This window comes from Antechinus flavipes, chromosome 1, assembly GCF_016432865.1.
Source record: "Antechinus flavipes isolate AdamAnt ecotype Samford, QLD, Australia chromosome 1, AdamAnt_v2, whole genome shotgun sequence".
NCBI classification, from domain to species: Eukaryota; Metazoa; Chordata; class Mammalia; order Dasyuromorphia; family Dasyuridae; genus Antechinus; species Antechinus flavipes.
In genome coordinates this window covers 163120002-163128344 of record NC_067398.1, presented here as the reverse complement: position 1 = coordinate 163128344, position 8343 = coordinate 163120002, and the positions used below count along the sequence as shown (strand labels likewise).

General features: G+C 39.9%; 1 long non-coding RNA gene across 1 annotated transcript; it reads left to right on the top strand.

Annotated features, from left to right (window-relative positions):
* The first annotated feature begins 430 nt into the window (after positions 1–430).
* Positions 431–4521, top strand: LOC127558950 (uncharacterized). Its single transcript, XR_007953041.1, has 2 exons — positions 431–878; positions 4341–4521. It is a non-coding gene; the product is annotated as an uncharacterized LOC127558950 (long non-coding RNA).
* The last annotated feature ends 3822 nt before the right edge of the window (positions 4522–8343 follow it).

Genomic DNA, 8343 nt, shown 5'->3' with positions numbered 1-8343 from the left:
CCTCAGGAATCATTGGATTCTTTGAGACAAGACTTGAAAGCCCTCAGGAATCATTGGATTTTCTGAGAAATGATAAGACTGTTACAAGACATCAAAATCTTTTGGAATCATTGGATTCCCTAACACATAAAAAGACTTTTGCAGGACTTTAAAAACTTGGGGGGATCATTGGATTCCCTGATATGTGAAGCAATGGACAATAGATTGGTTTTGGACTATCTCTTGGCTACTGAAGAAGGCGTATGTGTGACTGCTGTTTACATACTGTCCTTCTAGGACTTATGGCAATCTTTTACAACACCACGTTGATTTATATGGTTTGTTATACCGTTACTTGCATGTACAATTCATGTTTGTTACACCACATCAAGCCTGCACTGACTGGAGAGAGTCATCACTAATAGCCTCTGCGTTATTGCTATGTACTTGTGTAATACCTCCCGTGCTGATGGGTTTGTGCATACCTGTTTCTAATAAGACCCTTCAGCCCAGAAACCCACTAGCAAGCCCCACTTCCCTTTGGTGCTTTTCATCTCCCTTCCTGAGATGTCAGGGAGGGTGTGATCATCTCCTTTTTAGTGCTTTCATCTCCCTTCCTGAGAAGTCAGGGAGGGTGTGATCACCTCCCCTTAGGGGCTCTGATTTCCCTGAGGAGTCAGGGATGGCATGACCACCTGTGTTCTAAAACAAAAGAAAGCGGGAGATGTAATGGGCTGAGGCTTGAGTTGATGCACTGAGGTCCCAAACACATGAGGCTAAATAGTAATTGGACCATACTCTATTAATATATATGCTTGGAGAAAGAATGGCCCCACCCACTCTTTGTGCAAAACCTGATGTGTTATATAGGAAATGATGTTTTTGGTGGGTGGAGGCAGGTGAGTGGAAAGGGAAATGGAAAGAGAGGCTGCTGGCTAGTGTCTTGTCACAGCTGCTTGCATTGCTGTCGCGATCACCCTTGACCTCCGATCCCCCTCTGCTAGCTGGCTTCCTGTCGCAGCTGCCCATATTGCTTTCTTCACCTCTACTGAGAATAAAGATTGAAGGTTTTCCCCTTAACCTGAATTCCTGACTCTGGCTGATTTTAAATACGCGGTCATCACATTTGGCACCCAATGTGGGAACCAAGGACCCTACTTTCACTGAAGAAGTCTCCAGTGACCGGGAACTTAGGTGAGTATTATAGACAAACAGGGAACTTATTTTTTAAAGACTAAACTAGTAACCTTTTTTGGCTGAAATGGGACAGATCCTAGCTAAAGATTCTCCATCCCCCACCCCAACCCCCCCATCCCCAGCCCCACCCAGGAGTGGTGCTATAGAAAGTATGCTTAAGCTGATAGAAGATCAAGGGCTACTTATAACTTGGGAACAGAGAACTAGACTTCTGGGTACATTAAAATGCACCTCCCCTTGGTTCTTAGAGGAAGAGCAAATCTCTCCAGATTATTGGACATTAATTGGGCAACAGCTCTCTGCATACTACAATGAAAACGGTCCTCATTCAATTTCCATCAAGGCATTCTATTTATATAATATTATACAGTTGGCCTTAAGAAACCCTATAAGTTCTAGAAGAAAAGGAAAAAACTCTAGGAATAACCAAATGGGGAAGCCTGAGATAAAGGAGGAAGACAATGAACAGATTAATGACCATATCCCCACAGGGCATGGGGACTTAAGTGAGGCTCAAGGGTGTGGTGAATCTGAGGCAGCTTCAGCCCCACCTAAGGAGCAGGTAATTGACTCCCCTCCATCAACTCCACCCTCTGGGATGGAGGGAGCAGGGGTAGTTGGGGGGGGGGGGAGCAGTGACAGCACCAGCACCTGTCCCCCAGCATCCAGCTGCTCCTATGAGTAGATTGCAAAAGGGACTAATTAAGGCCAAAGCAGAAGGGAGAAGTGTATTGGAATTTCAACACCACATTTTCCCTGTAATTCCACAGTTTAATTCTTCAGGTCAAGAAAGTGGAAAATATGCTCCTTTTGATATAGAAATCCTTAAAGACCTGAAAAAGGCTTGCACTCTTTATGGGGCTACATCAACTTATATTAAGATGTTATTACAGAATTTGGCTTTTGAAATCTTGACCCCTAATGACTGGAAATCTATAGCAAGGGTATGCCTAGAATCTGGACAAAACTACTTGTGGCTTTCTGAATATAGTGAGCTCTGTAGGATACAAGCCCAACAAAACAGTCAAAGTGGAGTTCATGCTGCAATCATCTATGACCTACTAACAGGTGTAGGTTCCTGTGCAGATGTCGCAGTACAGATTAATTATTCCATAGCAGCATATGAGCAAATTGCTGCTAATGCTATCAAAGCGTGGGCTTCTCTTCACAATCAAGATGACAAGGGTGGGGCCTTCACAAAAATAGCACAAGGGCCAAATGAACCCTTTGCTGACTTTGTGGGACGCTTGCAGACAGCTATCATAAGAACAAATGGAGAAAATGCAATAACAGACATCTTGATAAGGCAACTTGCTAAGGAAAATGCTAATGAGGTTTGCAGAAGAATTATACTAGGACTGCACAAGGATGCTCCTTTAGAGGAGCTCATAAGACGCTGTGCCACAGTGGGTACAAATGCCTTTTATAGCCAGGCTATGATGCAGACTTCCCAAAATCCAAACATGGGAAGACAGAGTCTCTCCTGGCAAGGGACTTCCAGAGAGACTCATAGATAATTTCAGTGTGGAAAAGTAGGGCATCTGAAAGCTCAATGTTGGTATAGAGACAGAATGAGAAAACAGGGTGGAAGAACAAGACTCAATACCCCATGTCCAAAATGCAACAGAGGCTTCCACTGGGCCTCAGAATGCAGACAGATTCAGGGAAACGGGATGAGGGGCCCAGCCCCAGGGCCCAAGGCAAAAAACACTTGGGGCATAATAGCAACAGAGGTTACACCCAGAAAGTCTTTAGAAATTCAGGACTCTGATGTCATCAACCAACAGAAAAGCAATCAGGATTACAGTTGGGGAGGTTAAAGGCCTTTTAACACAACAGGGCAGTGTCCAGTGCAAACAGCTCCACTATCTGTAGATAATCACCAGGTGATATGGAAAGATCCAGAAAGTGGTAAATAGAAGGGAATTAGATAGGTTAACTACTTGGGGAAGAGGATTTGCTTGTATTTTTACAGGAGGAGAAGGAATCAGATGGGTGCCAATGAGTTGTATTTGCCTTGTCCATTTCAGAGAGACGGAGCAGACCCTTGAAATGAAGGAGAAGACCCAAGAGCTATCGGGTGGTTCTGTTGCTGATTGTGCTCATCATTGAAAGAGCGTGGCAGTTATGGCATTTGACTCATGGACATAGAAAATTGTTGGATTTCAAAACCCTCAGGAATCCTTGGATTCTCTGAGACATGATAAGATTGTTGTAGGACTTGAAAACCCTCAGGAATCATTGGCTTCTCTGAGACATAAGATTGTTGTAGGACTTGAAAACCCTCAGGAATCATTGGATTCTTTGAGACAAGACTTGAAAGCCCTCAGGAATCATTGGATTTTCTGAGAAATGATAGGACTGTTACAGGACTTCAAAATCTGTTGGAATCATTGGATTCCTTAACACATAAAAAGACTTTAGCAGGACTTTAAAAACTTGGGGGGATCATTGGATTCCCTGATATGTGAAGCATTGGACAATAGATTGGTTTTGGATTTTCTCTTGGCTACTGAAGAAGGCATATGTGTGACTGCTATTTATATACTGTCCTTCTATGACTTCTGGCAATCTTTTACAACGCCATGTTGATTTATATTGTTTGTTATACCGTTACTTGCATGTACAATTCATGTTTGTTACACCACATCAAGCCTGCACTGACTGTGGGGAGAGTCATCACTAATAGCCTCTGCGTTATTGCTATGTACTTATGTAATACCTCCCGTGCTGAAGGGTTTGTGCATACCTGTTTCTAATAAGACCCTTCAGCCCAGAAACCTACTAGCAAGCCCCACTTCCCTTTGGTGCTTTTCATCTCTCTTCCTGAGATGTCAGGGAGGGTGTGATCATCTCCTTTTTAGTGCTTTCATCTCCCTTCCTGAGAAGTCAGGGAGGGTGTGATCACCTACCCCTGGGGGCTCTGACCTCCCTGAGGAGTCAGGGATGGCATGACTACCTGTGTTTTAAAACAAAAGAAAGCGGGAGATGTAATGGGCTGAGGCTTGAGTTGATGCACTGAGGTCCCAAGCATGTGAGGCTAAATAGTAATTGGACCATACTCTATTAACATATATGCTTGGAGAAAGAATGGCCCCCGCCCACTCTTTGTGCAAGTCCTGATGTGTTGTATAGGAAATGACGTTTTTGGTGGGTGGACGCAGGGGAGTGGAAAGGGAAACGGAAAGAGAGGCTGCTGGCTGGTGTCTTGTCACAGCTGCTTGCATTGCTATCGTGACCGCCCTTGACCTCCAATCCCCCTCTGCTAGCTGGCTTCCTGTCGCAGCTTCCCATATTGTTTTCTTCACCTCTACTGAGAATAAAGATTGAAGATTTTTCCCTTAACCTGAATTCCTGATTCTGGCTGATTTTAAATCTGCGGTCATCACAATACATAACCAAACTGTTATTTTGCTGTATAAAAAGAATCGGACTCTGAAATATTGTACAATTAGCCTGTGAAGGAAATCCAAATTGCAGGCAGGCAAAAATACAGGGATTGGGAATTCAATGTAATGGTTCTTAGTCATTCCCAGAGTTCTTTCGCTGGGTATAGCTGGTTCAGTTCATTACTGCTCCATTGGAACTGATTTGGTTCATCTCATTGCTGAGGATGGCCAGGTCCATCAGAATTGGTCATCATATAGTACTGTTGTTGAAGTGTATAATAATCTCCTGGTCCTGCTTATTTCACTCAGCATCAGTTCGTGTAAGTCTCTCCAGGTCTTTCTGAAATCATCCTGTTGGTCATTTCTTACCGAACAATAATATTCCATAATATTCATATACCACAATTTATTCAGCCATTGTCCAAATGATGGGCATCTATTCAGTTTCCAGTTTCTGGCCACTACAAAGAGGGCTGCCATTAACATTCTTGCACATACAGGTCCCTTTCCCTTCTTTATGATTTCTTTGGGATATAAGCCCAGTAGTAACACTCCTGGATCAAAGGGTTTGCACAGTTTGATAACTTTTTGAGCATAGTTCCAAATCAGCAGGATGATTTTGGAGAGGCTTGGAGAGACTTACATAAACTGATGCTGAAATGAGCAGAACTAGGAGATCATTGTATACAGCAACAAGATTATGTGATGATCAGCTGTGATAGACATGGCTCTTTTTAACAATGAGGTGATTCAAGGTAGTTCCAATAAATATGTGATGGCAAGTGTTATTCACATTCAAAGAGAGAACTATGAAGACTGAATGTGGGTCAAAACATAGTATTTTTATCTTTGTGGTTTGTTTGCATGTTTTTTTCTTTTTTCATTTTTCCCTTTTGATTTAAATTTTTTTTGCTCAGCATGACAGATATGGAAATATGTTTAGAAGAATTGCATGCACATAACCTATATCAGATTGCTTGCCATCTTGGAGAGAAGAGAAAGGGCAGGGGAGGGAGAAAAATCTGAAACACAAGGTTTTGTGAAAGTGAATGTTAAAAATAATATACCATGAAAAAAAAGTTCCTTAAGGATAGGTACTGTCTTTTTTGGCTTGTATTTGTTTTTACAGCACTTAGCACAGTGTCCAACACATGATAAACATAGTAAAATTAATAAATATTATATCTACCTATTTATTCAGTGATCTATTAGTCAATTGATCTGTCTAGAAAGGAAGAATGAAATGGATGAAAATTTTATTGTGAAGCCTATAATATGCACTTGGATAGAAAACAATAAACTGATCCATTAGTACATATCTCTTGGGTGGATACTACAAATGGACAATGAGCTTGGCCCAGAATTGAACAACATAATAGGCTAGGTTACCTTTAAGACCCCAGACTTCTCCAAATAATGGCTTACCAATAATAGTCTTCTGGTGATATTTTATATCCGTGGGTCATTGAATACCATAGCCTTGAAGCTGAGAGATAGCTTAGTGATGCCAGTACTGGATCAGCAGTTAGAACAGCCTGTGTTCAAATCTGATCTTAGATATTTATTATTTTTGGACCCTAAGTAAATCATTTAATCTCTATTTGCCTTGATTTCCTCACCTGTAAAATGGGGATAATAATAGCACCTGGTTCCCAGGATTATTACGAGTACCAAATTAGATAATAGTTGTAAACTGCTTTGCAGATCTTTGAGATGGTCAATGGATGGAGTGCTGAGCTTGGAATCAAAAAAATTCAAATTCAAATCCAATTTCAGACACTTACTAGTTATTTGACCCTAAGCAAGCCACTTAATCTCAATCTGCCTCAGTTTCCTTAACTATAAAATAGGATCCACAATAGCACCTTCTTCATAACGTTGTTGTGGGATTAAATGAAATAATAGGAGCCTGGCTAATAAAGCACTTATTCTCATGCCTTCTTCCTTCCCAAAGAGTTGCACAGAATGCAAGGGAGAGGTGTTGTATGATAGGCATAAATAGGCCAGTGCCACATTATCAAGGAAGAACTTCATAGAAATAGCAATATAAAAGATGCCATCAAAGAACATCCATGAAAAAAAGTGACAACCATATATTGAAAGTAGGAGAAATCCAAGTACTCCATTGGCATCTGTGCATTTCCATGAGCTCCAGAGGAAGGCCCCAGCATGTTGGATGATGCTCTGTAGGGGAGCTACAGAAAAGTATGAACAGCAGTAGCACAGGATGACCTAATATGAATGGACTATGATCTGGATATTGGAGAGAGGCTTTGTTTTGATCCACTGAAAGATCAAAGTATTTTTATTGGTGATGGTTGAACAACCACATTTGAATTTCATTTGCTAGTACATCCTAGAACAGGGTGTACCACCTAAGAGATGGTGTGGTATTTAAAAAGTTGAAACTGGGAAGGGTAGTCAAACATGACCAAATTTACACAAAGGAAATCTAAACTGGAGGCCATATGGTTTTAAAGGCATACGGGGATTGATGTTTTAAATTATTTCAAAGGAGAGAAAATTCTAAAAGGATGGGGAAGATATGAGTGTTTTTTTTCCTTACCACCAATCAATCAACCAATCAACTACCATTTATTGAGTACCTACTATGTATTATGTACACTATGCTAGTCACTGGAAATACAAATACAAAAATAACACAGTCCCTGCCCTCAAGGAGCTTGTATTCTATTGGAAAGAAGAAGGAAACTGAATATCTTTACTGATACATAAATATAAGATGTATACCAAATAAACACAAAGTAATTATCAAGGAGTTTGGTGGGGGAAAGTTTACTATAAATAGCCTTCAACAACTATTAAGCCATATACTTGTTTTATCATCTAATATTTTTTGAGAATCATTTATGCATATGCTGAAGCTATTCTTGATGAGAACATGGGGAAAACATGCATACTTTAAAAGTTTTTATTTCAACAAAATAAATTAATAATAAATACACAATAGAATACAAAAATATGATTATATGTGAATAGTTATCTCTAGTATATATTATATTTCTTTTAAAAATATTTTGTATATAGATTATAGATGATATAGATAATAGACATATGTATTGAGCAGTTAGGTGATGCAATGGATAGAGAGCCAGACTCTTTTTGAGTTAAAATTCAGCCACAGACATTTACTATGTGATTCTGGACAAGTCACCTAACCCTGTTTTTCTCAGTTCCTCATCTGTAAAAGAGCTAGAAAAGGAAATAGCAAATGATTCCAGTATTCTTGCCAAGAAAATTCCACATGGGATTACAAAAAGTGGGACATGGCTGAAATGATTGAACAACACCCTTTGTTTGATAATTTTTCTTCTTCCAGTCTTAGTTGTAAATAATGCCTGTCTCCATTTTTCTCTAGTTTGATAATAACTTCTCAGGTCCCTTTTTATTCTAATTGTGTGAGCCTATGAATAATAACAAGGCTAAAACTTGATGTTTTAAATACAAATAGAGCAAAATCTCATCAAAGACTCTACTAATTAAAATTGGAATGTACAGATAGGGGATAGGCTGATGTTTACTTTCCTCTCTCTATGAAGAAAATTTGGCAAGCAATTGAATAATGTAAGTAATTTTTCCAGCAGGGTGGAAACAATTTAGCATACTTAAAAGAAACAAGCCATTTTATAGGACTGTGACATTTTGATTATGGACCAATAGTGCCCTAAATTACAAATGAGTCACCTATTCATGGAAATGCCTTCTGGCCTTTCAGTTATTTTGAAAGCAATATGACTATATTTCTTTTAAAATAGTC